Genomic DNA, 16123 nt, shown 5'->3' on the forward strand with positions numbered 1-16123 from the left:
GCACGTTCTGGATGTCAAGCGTTGGGGGGGGGCATGGTAATCGTTTATTGTAATTTAAAGCTTGCGATGCTTTCTTCCTTCCTTTTTTTTTAATTAAAAAACATACTCAATAAGTATTGTTCTTGAAGGAAAGAAAAGAAAACTTATCGCATTGCTTTTTGCTTTTTATTGTTTTGTTCGGTTGGAAGATTGAAAGTGAACGCTTGACATCCAGAACGTGCGGAAGTGGTGTAAATGTCATAACTTCGAAACAAAGAGACTTTAACTGAAATCCTCTAAATGAATATTAACCGTATTATATAATTCAAGATGAGAAATTCCGAAATTCAACCTCCCGCAAGATAGTATAGTATATGACTTTTAAACTAAAAAGTATGGCTATAGAAAGTTTAAATTTACAATTGATATAAAAAAAAAAAACATTACACGTCGCACATCGCCTCTACTCTAGCAATTGTGTAAATTTTATTTTTTAATTGTTTTGACATCTCGCCGAATAAACTCGTCGTGAATTTCAATGTTAAAATTTAAGAAAATATACAAAGTTTTTCTTTCTACTGGGTGCGTTTCATAAAGAAAAGAAGGAAACTTATCCTTTTGGATTGAATTTTGGATAAACGGATCCGAGCAAAAATAATGTGAACCGATTTTGCTCAAGTTTCTACTTACCTACCTCAAATAAATAACAGACGTATGGATAACTCGGTCCAGATTTATTTGTAAATTTTTACATTCTTTATAGGCGCTATCTCGGAAGGCTAAGCGTGGCCTATTGCCATGAAGCCAGTGCATCTTTCGAAAACATCTGAGCAGCGAGGCTTCTCTGACACCTCTATTTCGATACAGATTGATCATCCAATTGCACTTACGTATCGAGCAACCAATATTCATCTGGTTCGGTACAATCACAAGTACAAGAAAACTGTTCTTAGTACTACCAGAATAATGCTCTTCCGGCTCTTGCTTAACGTCGTATCAAAACCTAAACAACTTTGATTGCTTTCAATTAGATCCTATAACTTGAAACGGATGACCTTGTGAAAAAAATTTGTCGTAAGATAATAAAACGTGCAGATGAGGATGCTGTACTTGGAACCAGTTTACGCTGTACACAGAGACATAATATTTTTACTTGTTGTTGCCCCACGTCGAATTCTCGTAGCATTCGAAAATTGATGAGACGTGAAAACAGAGTGCACACCGCGCCAAGACTTGCAGTTAAAAAGACACTCGCTGTAGCTCTTTTCCCAATTAAAGTAAAGGAAAGCTTGTTATAAAATGCGACAAAAGATTCTTGATAACCATGGCGCGGAACCGTCTATGCTAAGATCTACTCTGCTAGAGGTTTTTAAATAATCAAACTGACCTTCATGCTCGTCAACACACCTATCATTTCTTCGAAAGAAGACCGCTCTCCTATACTTCCATTCCATTCCCTATAAGACCAATCCCTATACTTATTTATGGCTAGGCCTTCGTTGTGAGACGGACCTGTGACCTAGTCACAATTTATGTTATTGTTTGGATCGGTAACAAGACGACGCAATTTCAAGCTCTTCTTTAATAGGAAAATATAATGTGTTTCTCTTCTTTTTTTTGGTTTGTTGAAATATTGTTCAGAGAAGTCGTTACATTTGAATCAGAGCTAATCGACGTCTGGTTCTCCTTGGAGACCACAAGTCAATCGATCTGTTAGATCTAAAAATTGTCCACATTTTTATATTAAATCTACCCTTCTACACTTGCCGCTTAATCATTAAGCGACGAACGAGGTCACAGTTTATTCTCACCTTCGATGGGCTTGGAAAAAAAATTGGATTTCATGTATAACCTAAACAATGGGAAAGTTTTGCACTTGCCGGAATCCTGGTTAAGATGATTGCCCGTATATTCCATTTTGCAACGTTAGCGCTGTTAAGCATACATTATGTACATATGTAGGCATTGAGAGAGCGAGATGGTTGATATCTCGTTCTGGGTAAATATTTACCCAGTTCGCATAATTGTTAACACGTGACCTTTTAAAAATACTCGCGACGTGACCTATCACCATGTGAACGAAACAAATTTTCAAAAATGATCAAAGTGTCATTTCGTTAACAAACGTAAACACTTGAAAACATCACAAACAAAAAACCGATAATAACATGAAGAGCATGAAGAGCGTGGAGAGTAAGGCAAGTATATTAAGATGAAGTTATAAAGTTAAAAATCGTACTAATCCTGCATGTATTAGAATTTTGTTTAAAATCCAGTGCAGACAATTAATCGCGTAATGAAAGGAAGCTTGGGGGGTTGTTTTGCTTTGTTAAATTCAGACACATCTCTCTTTTCACACTCTTTTCGTGTAAGTAGCTAAGTATTAACTACTGATTAACTGATATTGTTGTGTGTTATTACAATTTTTCCTATGCCCATTGTTATCTTCATCTCAATTTGAAAGATGAAAACTTATTTATGAGACTTTTTGTCGCATTGCACATGGCGTTGCTTTGGTAACTTAATCAAATTAATATTGTGACGTGACTTCGTTTTACGTCAATTTTATCGAAGTTTTTATGATTTGCAACATATTGCCGTTGCCGTTGCGTTTATGAATTTAAAAAAAAAAAAATGGTTATCGACACAGCAGGTTCTCTTTAAAGTGAAAAGTAAAGCAAAGCTGAAAAATCCACATGCGCTTGATTCAATGGAATATATAAAGCCTTAACCAAATATACGCGCCAAGTTGACTGTTTGATGCTCGCGATTGGACTAGATTGCATTACATATGTGAAACAGTTCAGTTAACGTGGGAGTGTCCATTGTTTGACAAGCTTCATGATTGCATTAGCCTTTAAGACAGTTATGCCTAAAATTTTTATCAAGATTGAGATCAAAAATTTTTAAGAATTTGAAGGTAAAGCTTTTTGTCTACTTTGAGCCCAATGTTTAAAATATATACTTTTTTAAGATTTATAAGAACTGCGAGTTTTGAAATTTGTGCTGGGGTCTCGCTTGGCACATCTCCAGAGTTCCGTTGCAGGAAATTTCCTTTTCTTGGGACAGATCGGTTTTTAACCGCTCAGCTAAAGAGACAGATTAACGGCGTTTAGCGCAGATTCCTTGAACGAATGCCTTACTTGTATTACACAGAAGTGCTCACAAAAATAGTGTTTATATGTAGTAGACATGTCCTTCAAGGGATGTGTTACCGATATTTGTTTGCTTGGTTACGTGTTAGCATTGCATACTAGCGTGGTTTAAAGATCAATCCCCGATGTCTTTTGCTGCGAAGAAACAAGTTCCTACAACTACAAAAAAATGCTCCAATTCCCCGCATATCCTTCACCTTTCCGAAAAAGTTTAATATTGACAAGAGCATAAGTTGTAAAACTTAAGCGAATATATTATATATATATATGAATATCATAAAAATTAATTCATTTGGTGTCAGTTAATCGACCCAATTTAATTTGTTTTGCATTTAACTATATTTGATCAAATGTTTATCCGTTGTCTCGAAAAGTTTTTTCTTATCGGGTAATCATACCCGACGAAGTGGAGCCCAAGTTTAGCAGGTAGGAAAATTGCATCAGGCTGTGGCTGAATATTCTATAACCACCACCTTTATTTAAAAAACCCTGGAAAAATTATATTTGGATACCCTATAATATTAAGTAACGATATTGAAGACACCGCCTTCAAATTTAGGGAAAGAACATGGACATTACCTAAAACGCCCAAAGGAGACGCCTGCAGTGCAAGATAATCGGAGAACACTCTTATCTCTTCATAAACTACGACAGATAAGCAATAAAAATTTCCGTTCTATTCTGCAAAAATAGGAAAAATCAGTCACGCCCATTTAATATTATAAAGTATGAAAACTTAGTTTTTTCTTTTCCTTTTTAGTCTTCTTTAGAATGACATTGGTGGGTGTAAAACCAAGTCCGCGATCTCAGTCGAGAATAATTCTCTTCCTTGTCTCAAATAAATAATTAAATAAACAAAAAGCATTGGTAGTATTTTCCTTATTAAGGTTTCCGTACAATTGTTACATAACGTGTATTTTATATAAGCCGTCCTTTTCGCTTACGAAAGAATTAATAACTGCAAGTAACAAGGATTCGGTAGATTCCAATCTTTATTTTCAGTATTAACAAATGAAATCGACATAATAATATATTATTATAAGAATATTTAAACTTTTTATATGAAAATTTTATTTTGCTACATTATTGGTGTGTGTTGTTTATTCTGATTATAGTAAACATTTATCTCAATCATTTTGTAATTGTTGCCTATGTTTTAATAATATATTCGTACTTCACCTAAGTTGGGCGTTTTCTCTCAATATTTCACATTTTTCTCTTGCGAGACAGAAGGCAGGCAACAATTTTTCTATTTGTGTGAGTGAACGTAATTTAATATACGACACGCGTTCCAATTACATTTCTGCGATTAATTACTGATAAGCCCGAAGTACATTTGAAAAACTCAAAGCGACCCTTTCGACCGTAAAAGTCGCAATTAAACTCAAGAAAGTCCTTTCATTTTTGGAAGAAGGAGAGATGAAGGATAAGTTTTAAATTATGAGTCAATTTTATCAACAATTTATAATACTATGCAAAATAACGTAATATATTGCGAAATGTAGGCTAAAGAGATCAACAGATTAAGAGTTGAGCGAAAACCGAAAGAATCATTAGTCCGAGGCAACCTTAGTTCAATTAGACAATATGTTGTTCAACTTTTTTTTAATCAATAATGCAACCCTTTTAAACGTCTTGACATTATCTTTATTTAAAGTTGAAGAGCAATCTTACTTTATATGCCCGTTTTGGTTGTGAACCTACAACACCAACAGTTAAACAATATTCAAGCGAAAATGACAGCAAACAAATATTAATATCGAAAACACTTTTGTTTCATTTAATTGAAACGCCCAGGTCGAGGAATTGAAAGGAATTAGAAACAACAACTATAAACATAAAAGGTCAAGGAAAAAGTTTGTCACATTTATCGAAATAAAAGGCTTTGCAATTATGCAGCTTACGCAAACCCAAGGATATTAAGCCCTACGATGGCATATTTGAAAGAGGACAGTCCACAAGTAATTAAAACATAAGAAACCTTGTAACATTTGTTAATTCAATCGATAGCAATACTCTGAAAAGTTTTACAATATCACTTCGAGTCCACTGGCTATGAAAAGTTACGTGATGTTTATTGCGAAGAAGATTTATTGAAAACAGCAGCATGCAATTGTGTCGCTGGTTCCCACTCTGGAAACTTCGACCTTAAATACGCGTCGCCTTTTGATCAACTCATCGTTGAGTCGAAAAGATTATGAAGAAATTGACTTCGCTAAAAAAGTCGAACACTCCCCCAAAAGAGAATTTTTGGACCTTTTCCATAACGTTGGATACAAAAAGATGCTTGATGTTTTGGCGTCTTATGGGCTAACTAAGGAAACGTTAAAGGATAGAATTACCTTCTGCGAATCGCTCGTAAGGCGAAAAGAAATCGACACATTTTTGAGAGAATTAATAGCGGATGAACAAAGTGGGTCTCAAAAAACAATAAGGTAGGCTTTGGGAGGAATGAGGAGTTAACGATAGAGACATCCGGATTGTCACCACTTGAAGAAATTCCTTGTATTTGGTGGAATTCAGAGGGATTTTTATCTGTCTGAAGTAAAATTGCTTGAGAAAGGATAGTTTAGTAAATGATTTTCCGATATGTGCGGAAAATCAAAGGACAAGGGCCCCTATGGCTACGTATAGTCTGATAAAGCCCAGCATTACATAATCTCGGAGGTCAGGTTCTCCAAAGCGGATTTTTTGAATGTGTATAATGCAGCACACGTGAGAATACTTCGGAAACTCGACTGCTGGGTACGGCACTTCGATGACTATTATGGCGGCTGTGTTTATCCCTAAATTTCGTGAGGATATTAAATAATGAAATGTTAGATAGGCCTTGACGTTGACCAGAAGGTGTGCAAAGCGGTCCATACCTAATTTCTCTTTGCGGGATTTCTATTACTATTGTCTCGGGGATGCAGGTTATCGCTCACAAGCACTCACGTAAAACTACAATAGGTATCCACACCGACAACGGCCGACTGCACGTATTTGCTATTAGCTTTTATTTTAACACGATTCAATAAAATTAAAGGAACTTAATTGTGACTTATGAAATTAGTGTACTCGCAGCGGAAATTGCCTCGTTCGACTTATATTTGTTTTGTTCTATCCATGGGAGTAAAACTGACTTTAAAACAGCTCTATGAAAATCGATTGGTTTTTTGGCTAAAGACCCCAGATGTCCTTCATTAACGGCATAACGTTTTTACCAAAATCACACATATTGTGTTATTAGCTTTATGCTTGACAAACTACAAAGAGCAGTAGCGTAAATGCAACCAAGTAATTAAACAAAAATGAATCGTTAAATGACATTTCATTTCAATTTGAACGCATAGTTTATTTAGCGGTCTTATTTGTTTTTGCTACAATTAGTATTTAAAAAATATTAATCCCTTTAAAATTTTTTAGTTCGCATATCTTAAGCACGTGTCACTTGCCGCAAATCCGATAAATTCAATCAGTCAAGCCTTAAGACCTACAATCAACAGTAAAAAATTGCATCAAGTTTCCGCAACATAACTGCTTGTTTAAGTTTTAGATTTTCCTTCCTTTACTCACTTAACGCTCTTCCTGTTCCATTAATTAGTGCATTTTATGTCAGCTTAATGTCTACATAACATTTTTTTACTATGATAACAAGAACAGCAACTGAAAAAGTTTCCAAGAAATGAAGAGAAAGAAATTGTGTAGCATTCATGTAGAGAATGCAAAACGGAAGTGTGCCCAAGATCAGGTTACAGCCCGACATGGTGCGCCGTGTACTTTTATTTCTTTCACTCCATTATGAGTATGCAACTGAAATTCTTTTCAAAATTAGCGATGTTTCCCGTTTAGCTCTGATTCTCTGAAAATTAACTTATAACACGGTCGCCTCCTATTTGCCATTGTAGTTGTGGTTGGTCTTTTACATACATTTCAAAGAAAAAACTGAGTGGGGTGTGTTTTCATTGTTGTTGTAATTTTTTCTCTTTAATGTAATAATGTCACAATAAAATTCATGTTTATGCACTCATGTAACCATATATTCCTTTATAGAATATAGTTAACCTTTTCAAACTTAATTTTTGATATGTTTTTATTCGAATTTCATGGCAAAGAGATCGTCGTTGTCGAGTTGTTACTTCCTTTTGAGAAAAGTGCTCCCTTTAGAAAACCTTTGCTCGCCACTTAGCAAAAACCAATTTTTCGGATTAACATTTTTGAACTGCACTGCAGCACATATCGTATGTCATAAAGGAATATGCCGCTCTTTGAATGCTTCTTTGACAATAAGAATAACTGAGAAAATGAGTGCGATAAAGGAGATTTTGGAAACATTTGCTATTAATTAAACAAAATAAATAAAATGACTTAAATGATACGCAGGTCGGACGGTCGACACCAGAGTCACATTCAACTTTTTTCTATTTATCCCAAATCTCCCAAACCCTTTGCAAAGCAAAACTGCCCTACGGTGTTAATTACAAAAATAGCGAAACCATCGCGGACGTGGTTTATAAGTTTCGTAAAATTTTTGATCATCGTCAAGCTACTCTTTGTGAATTTATGCAATAAATTTGAACTTCCCAGACAGGTTAGTGATTAGAAGGCTCCATCTTTTAATCGTCTCTTCAGATCAGCTGAAAATTTCGCTGCTCATCAAGATGATAACATATATTATGATTATTATGCAGATCATGCACTGCAATGGGCGCATGTTGGTTGCACGCTGGATATGAATGATCAAGATCATGGTTTTATAAAAAAGGATTTTTCTTACTAACGAGGATTGTTTTTTCTGTTTGGTTTCGTAAAGAGGCAAAACTATCGCCTGTGGGACGCCAAAAAAAAAAAAACAGTTTATGGCGGTTGAAGCTGTCGATTTAATTAGACCATATTGTTTTTATTAATTATTATTATTTTATTTAACCAATAATTAACCATTAAACAATTACAATTAAATTGCATTATAAATTACGATGAATTAAAATTAAAATAGATTAATCGTACCAATAAAAACAAATACTAGAGAAGATAACTCAAGCAATTATTCAGTGCTGAAAATATTAGAAATAGTTGCATAATTACCCATTACACGTACGATTACAAATTGTCCGCTTCGCTACTCTGAACCTATACACTCAAAAATGGCCTTGATATTAGGCAGTAACTAGTTCCACAAATTTACGACGTTGATAAAACATACTCGTGAAGGCGTTAAATATTTATGGTCTAGAATAATCAAATTCATCGTACGTGTGGACCTAACATACCAGATTTTCTCACATAGATATTTTGAACGTACAAGTGTAAATGAGCTTATGAACGAAAATCGCATTTCGCATATTAAGAAACGATGAAAAATCAGAATTTAACATCTTTATCGAAAACCGCGATATTCGGTCGTATTTGCGCTTAATGAAATCGTATCTGACACATTTATTGACAGCCAACTGTAGCTTAACGCTTGAGGCGTAATCAAGATTGCTGTATACGTTGGCTCCGTAGGGTATAGATGGCATAACGGGATATTTAATTAATCTTAACCTAGTTTGAGCAGGTACATGTTAGGAAGATAAACGCAGGTTGCAGAGAGTGTTGTACGTACGCACAGTCATAGAATCAGCATGGTCGTCAGCGCCCAAACGTGAGTTAATTATAAACTCAACCTGGGGAACCTGCTTGACAATGTCAATCACTGCGTCACCCATCCTAATACTAAATACAGAATCGAAATCATAAACGTTCTGTAATATCACGGTAACATTCGTTTTATTTGAATTAAACTTTAAATTGTTGACAAACGGCCAATACCAGATACGACATAAATCATCATTAATTCGTTAAATAAGATCCTGCACAAGCCCCTGTCGGCGAGCATCGTCCGCATATAAATGACTATTGCAATCTTGACAACAAGTGACTAGGTTATTAATGAATACACTACACAGAATGGGCCCTAATATGGAGCCTTGGGATATACTAGAGTTAGCGCGTCTAAATTCGGAGAAGGAGGAGCCGACTTTCATACACTGACACCGATTGTTAAGGTAAGATCTAACGAGCTTGACCGCCAAAGTAAGATCCTAGCTTTTTTAAGAGTAAATTATGATTCACAGTATCAAAGGCCTTTGAAGAATCATTCATAACCAAGGTCGTTGGGCTTCTCTTATCATGCTCGGGTTGGACAGCTTCCAACACCTTAAGCATAATGGTGTTAAAGCTTTGTCCTTGCTTATAATCTGGCTGGACTTCAGAAAGTAAATTGTTGAAATACAAGTGCAACGTAATCTGGTCAGTTTCTAATCACTCCAAAAACCTCTAAAAGAACAGGAACAACACCTTTAGGGCGATAATCGCTTGATGAGACTGGCGTAGCTCGTGTGATTTGTTACGATTGCTACTTTCCAACAGGCTGGAAAACTACAGGAAGTGATTATATGATTCATTGCATGAGTCCATAAGTTTGCCATAGCTGGAAGAACAAGTTTTAAAAATATAACACTGACATTAGCATAACCAACAGCGTTAGATTTAATATTACAAAGAGCTTTTTAAAACTTTGTCCATAGTAATGGCTCTGAACTGAAAATCATCACTCTCCCTATATAGTGAGCCCTGAATCTCTATAAAAGAACAGTCGCCAGCCACGTAGTTAGCTCCGAGAAAGTAATCATTTAATTTATTAGGCTCAATGTCACGAACAGGTTCACAGCGCTCGAATTCCAATTGTCTGCAAATTTTACGAAAGTACCTTAGTCGCGCGACTTGTATCTAATCTCATGCTAAAATAACGACACCTTATCCTGTTGATGATTATATGCACCTTATTTCTATGCTTGCGAAAGGCCTCCTAATTAGCAGTACTAGAGCGCCGCCTCCAGATTTTATATGCACCATTACAGAATCTAATGGCCCATCTAACTTCATTAGTAAACCATGGTGGTTTGGACGGATGAACAATACAAATCTTAATTGGAACGTGATTACTATATAGCGTGGGTAAATTAAAATTTATAAAGCGCAGTTTATCATCAATATCCGCCAAATTGAGGGATGCATTAACTAATCGTTCCACATTAACGAATTTCTTATCTCTATAACTAAAAGCTGAGCGTCTTGCATTCCCTAGCGGAAATTGATCATAGTGAGTAACGAAAGCAGTATCAGAGGCATACATGAGATCCAAGAGAGCCGGTTTAACCCTAGGGGAATAACGTGTTGGCCATGAATTTAATAATCTTAGCACAGCAGACGTTATCAAATCGCACAACTGATTGGCACGGGAATCCCTTACAAAATCAACCTTATGATGATGATTTACTCATCGTCCAACGATCTACCGCCAAACCTAAGTCAAACTTCTTACTGGACAATTTATGCATTTGGCAATATGGTCTTTGTTACACTCACTTGTCTTGTGCTTTCCATGACATTTGAAACAAATACTATCATTTCTACAACCGTTTGCATAGTGGTTAAACCTACATTTAAAACATATAATCGCCTCTGCGCCATCATACACTTTGCACCTATCGCAACCGACGCATAATCTATCACCAGCAACTATCGTAAGGACTGATGCACCATCGGTTTCTGCGATCTAAGGATCTGTCAGCTCTGAGCATACTCTCCTTCAAAATAAGGTTCTGGCTGCGAAGTTTATCAATCATCTCATTGTTATCATACGTAAAACTCAAGCCGAGGTTTAATTAGACAGATGTATGAACATCATAGTTTTTAGGCATCGGATCCATAATAGCTGCTTTACCCTTGGCACGCTCTTCCTCACCTACACAATCGATTACGGTAACAGCATTACAACAACAACGTACATTAGAAATCTTGTCCGTTTTCGGTTCAACTGATCCCGATATCCCTGCGAATAGCTGCCTTACATCTAGCGCACGCCGGCACACACATTTTAGTTCATTAAACAAATTATAAAAAATAAACTATAGTTTGAAAAACTAAACTAAATTGCTTAAAAAAAACCTAAGCATAATTCGGCAAATATATGCGCGCATAATCGACCTAATCTAACTGAATCGTGACAAATGTACGAAAAAATTGATAGAATCATAAAAAAACAAAACTCAGAAAAATTCATAATATTGAATATCGCGTTAAAACAAAACAATTCGTGTAAAAAGATATTTGTTTTCTTTTTAACTCTTGGTAACTCAAATTTCATGTTGAAGAAATTCGTGAAAAAAGGTAATTGGGTGTATACATATATTGCTTTTCTGGTTCATAATATGTGCCCACTTCCGCACTATAAAGAGTTACCTAGTAATAGCCTTAATAATTAAAAGAATTAAATGCATTTAATTTTAGGTGGTAGCAATGCATCCTCTCCGAATTAGTCCTTAAATACTCGTTAATAAAAAATTCAAACAGTATCCGAAACTTTTAGTAAATTTTTATTTCATAAACACATTTCTCATAGTAGATTGAATTTTATAAATTAAATAATTGAGTTATATTTAAAATTAAATTACTTTTCTTAATTAATTTTTCTGTTCCAACTTTATATAAGATGTAAACGTCATCTTACATTTTAAGCTACAATAAAAAACTTACAACCGATCAAAAAAGAAGAAAAAAAACGTGCAATAAAATATTAAATACAGACAGTTGCAATACTACTTTCAAACCGTAAAACAATCATAATAAATTTATACAAATATAAAAATACAAAACATTAATATTATTATCGTTATTATTATTAATATTAATATTATTATTATTATTATTATTATGAAATTTTGTTTCGAATAGGTTTGGAGAAGAACGTGGTTCTTCAAGCACTTTTAATTTTATTGTTTAGCTTTGTGTCATCTTATCCTCGAGTTTTAGAAAATAGTTGTATGTATATTTGTTAATATTAAATGCTATAGTATATATTTTTAATATATATATGTATAGACCAGTTTCGAGTACATTCTTTCTTTCCTTGTATTTTAATATCGTTTAATCTTCGGGTTGGGAGAAAGAACACTTATAATTATTGCTTTTATTTTATATTTTTCTTATAAAAGATTTTTTCTATAGCAAATAGATTTTATGCAAATGTATTTCATATAAATTGTGTCGTTTCCAGTTTGGATGATAAATCGAATGACTTAAGAAAATGTCTTCTCTCTTTGTGTTATCCATATATGAACATTCGTTAATGCAAGCCTTCAGAAATTATTTTAATTTACAATTTGATTAAAAACAAAAAAAAAAAAACTATTGCAAGCACGACAAACGTGCAACAACATGTATACAATTAAATTCGGAAACCGATTATCTTATCTGCTTGCTCTTCTATTGAAACTTCCATTGCCATCGCTTCCATTAGATTATTAGCTTCCAAGTCACCTGGTGTGTCCATGGATGCGTTTAAAAACGCAAAAGAAAGCAAAGTTTGTTCTTCTTTTTCTTAGATTTTGACTTTAAAACTTTGTTCAGAGGCTTGCGCATAATATTCTTATCAAAAGATTCGCGTCAATCTGAGCACACCTCTAATCGGGACAATCCACATATAAATAAGACAGAATATGGACATATTTTTTAGTTGATGCAATTACTTATGAATCTACTTTTCAGGAATGATTAACTTTACAATTCCTATTATTTTGTATTCAAACTCATTTCCATGTAAATACCGTATATAGTTATTCATATGCAATTAAGCGTAAAATGCATTAATCATAACATAATGAACGCATTTCTCCTTTCACTGCAAGTTAATGGCAAGTCTTTAAAAAATTCAAGACAAATCGAATCGTTTTGGACTGACTATATTGAATCATCATAAGCAAAACTTGAAAATTATTGTAGACATAATGTTGTCGAGATGCCGAAGTTTGTTAAGTTATTAAGTACTTCGTTAGTTAATTAATTTCGAAACATTTATTTGCCGAAAAAAGAGGCTGCTTTCACCACCTTATTATTTAGTCGTTATCTTAGATAATCAATCGCGACTTCTCAAAACTCATTTGAAATATAATGGAAGAACTTGGATGGTGGATTCTTATGTAATTTTTAAATTACGGTTGATATCAAATGTCAAGGTTTTAAGGATATTACAACAATTTTTATCTTCTGAACTTTTCAAATTTATTCCAACACTGATGTACTTGAATAAAGTCTTAAACTATTAGAAAACCCAGAAACTAGTTCACTACTCCATTAATTGACTATCGCTGTCCCAAACACCTCCACCGGATAACTTTAAAGAAACTCAAAAGAGAAAAGAGAAGGATATATGCAACCTCTCAGTTACATAGCAATAAGTCCAGCACAACGGAGCGCAAGCGTCCTCTGTCTAAATGGATATAATGTCCGGAATAAAATTCAACCCAAACTTACTTTGCCTACTCAAGACTTCGTTTATGAAAAATAGAATATATCATGTGCTTCTCGAGACGTGTCATCAAAATTTTATCTTCAATTATATTTAATAAAATAGGCGGCAAAGTGCTAATGTGATGCCATTTATAGCGGCCGCAAGAACGAGAACGTCATTATTCTACGACAATGGTGCGATCACAAGAATTTTCGTTACACTTTGAAGAAAACTGTAGCGAGTGCAGATTTTTCTGTAAGCCAAGCCACAAATAATGGTTTAAAAAACTTCATTTCAATTTCATCTCGTGCTATCTTAAATACTTTGAAAATGATTTATAGCTCTTATGTAATTATCTTACATACTTCAATACGTGAGTGTTTGAAAGGCATGGTTACCAACATCTACGCAGTTAAGCATATAGACTAAAAAAGATTTTTTTATACCCATCAACCATATTTTTGGCCGGCGTGAAATTCTGAATCCATTCAATCATATCCGTCTGTGTAAAGTCTCTTGTAATCGCAAAACTGAAGCTAGCAACTTCAAATGTGGCCGAAACATTGGAATTTCTTGCACCCAAGTTGGTTTTCGTTGCTTACGGATATATTCAAAAGGATTTAAACGTACATTCTATGGGTGATGCTACAATATCTGTAATAAATGAAAAAAATCGGCGACCCTCACACAAAATTTAAGTCACCAAGTTCTTTTTCAAAACCTTAATAACACCCAGAAGCAAGCTTCAATAACCCCATATACTGTATATATTCAAACACGGGATGTATTTAGGCATGTCTGCCTGTGCTACTGTCCATCGTCCTAACCATGTGTCTACGTTAAACATTTTCCCTTCCGTAAAAATGAAGATATCGCTTACAAACGTACAAAAGGATTTGAAATTACCCTCGACGCCTACAATGCAACAAAAACTGAGAGCACCTTTAGTTTCTGGGTTTTTTGATCGTTTACCCGTAAGCTACAAGAGATAAACAATATAATTTACTAATCCAAAATAGCAAACAATCGGCCAAGCCCACCCGACATTATAGTTTTTTTTTTTTTTTGGTACAACGGTGATAAATATAAAACATTCGGTCATAGTCGAATATAATTTGCTTACTTATTTAATTTTTTTCGAATATCATATTATTTCAGCTTAAATATTAGTTTGTCAAAATAAAAAAATTTTCGCTATTCGATTTTTTTCTATCTTATATTAAACGTACAAAACTTTATTTTATTATATAAACATATTTGTTAAAGCTTTTCTGTTTTAATTCAATACAATTTTTTAAAGAAAATTTTCGATCTTTTTCAGCAGAAAATTTGGCATCTCTTCCAGTCGTTACACAGCTTTTGTGTGTAATGGAAATAAATTTACTTTAAATAAAAAGTTTGTTCGCAACATTTTTTCAATCCTCTTTAATTTATTAGTAGATTACAAAAGATTTCATATTTAATTTTTTTTCTTTTTTAATATTTATTTAATATATATTTGATTTAATTCATTTGGTTCCCAAAGTTGTTCTGTCGACATACATTGACTATTATTTAATTTTAACTTCATTCGACTATTTTGTAATTATTTTAAAAATTTTATTATGGAAATATGGATATATTCTTTTTATATATATTTGTGATCGCATTCACCAGTTTCTTAAATACAACGCTAGGTAACGATTAGTTGATTTTTTTTATTTATTTATTTTTTTTTTTCTTTATCAATTTGAAATAATATAAATCTTTCATTCGTGTTTTTGGTGCAATGGCAAAACGTTAAAAAAAATCGGTTTTTTTAAAGGCTATAGTAGAAAATATAATTTACAATAGGAAAACTACTCTGACATTAGGGCGAATCAATGCGTTAAGTAGATTTATTAACTTTGTAGTTACACCTCCTATACCACTTGTTATAAGGGTATATTAGATGTGCTCCTATGTATGCAACTCAATCGACTAAAAATTATTTGGTATTTTCTGGTGAAAATAGGTGAAGAATAATGAATTCTTTGTCAAAGTATGCTACTTTACTAATATTGGACCACGTCATTTCACATGATGTGCCATCTCATACATGCCGATGTTCAGATATGTATATATATATAATGTAAGGAATTTAATGGCCTTTACGAAAATGCACTAGCTATTAAAAGCAGCGTTTGACTAGCGAAGTCTATTTCCGATGAATGTGTCAGCCATAATATATGATACATGACACTAGCTAATGGAAAAAACTATACAAACTTGAAGATTTGATCTGATAAAAAGTAAATAAAACTTTGGCTTGTATAATATTTCGACTTATTACTTATTCCCCCTACTCAGAATTATTTTGTATACTAATCTAGCCAATGATATTGGAATATCTTTCACTTTCTATTGAATTAACCAAAGAACTGCATTTTTTTTTTTTAATTCGAAAGTGAAACTCATAATTTATGATGTGGTTTATGTTTATTGTTGCCGCATGTGCAGTGTTTTGTATATAAGAGCTAGACATCATTTTAGTATTATTTTATAAAGTAAATAATATAAACAATTTAACAAACTTCACTTTTTACTTACATACCTTTCTATAAAGCACTTAAAAACCTTTTAAAGAATAATAAAAAGACATATATATAACTCAATAATTAATATTAAAAAAAAAAGATATTTAGAAACCAGAAAC

The sequence above is a fragment of the Glossina fuscipes genome, unplaced genomic scaffold (assembly GCF_014805625.2).
Source record: "Glossina fuscipes isolate IAEA_lab_2018 unplaced genomic scaffold, Yale_Gfus_2 2, whole genome shotgun sequence".
NCBI classification, from domain to species: Eukaryota; Metazoa; Arthropoda; class Insecta; order Diptera; family Glossinidae; genus Glossina; species Glossina fuscipes.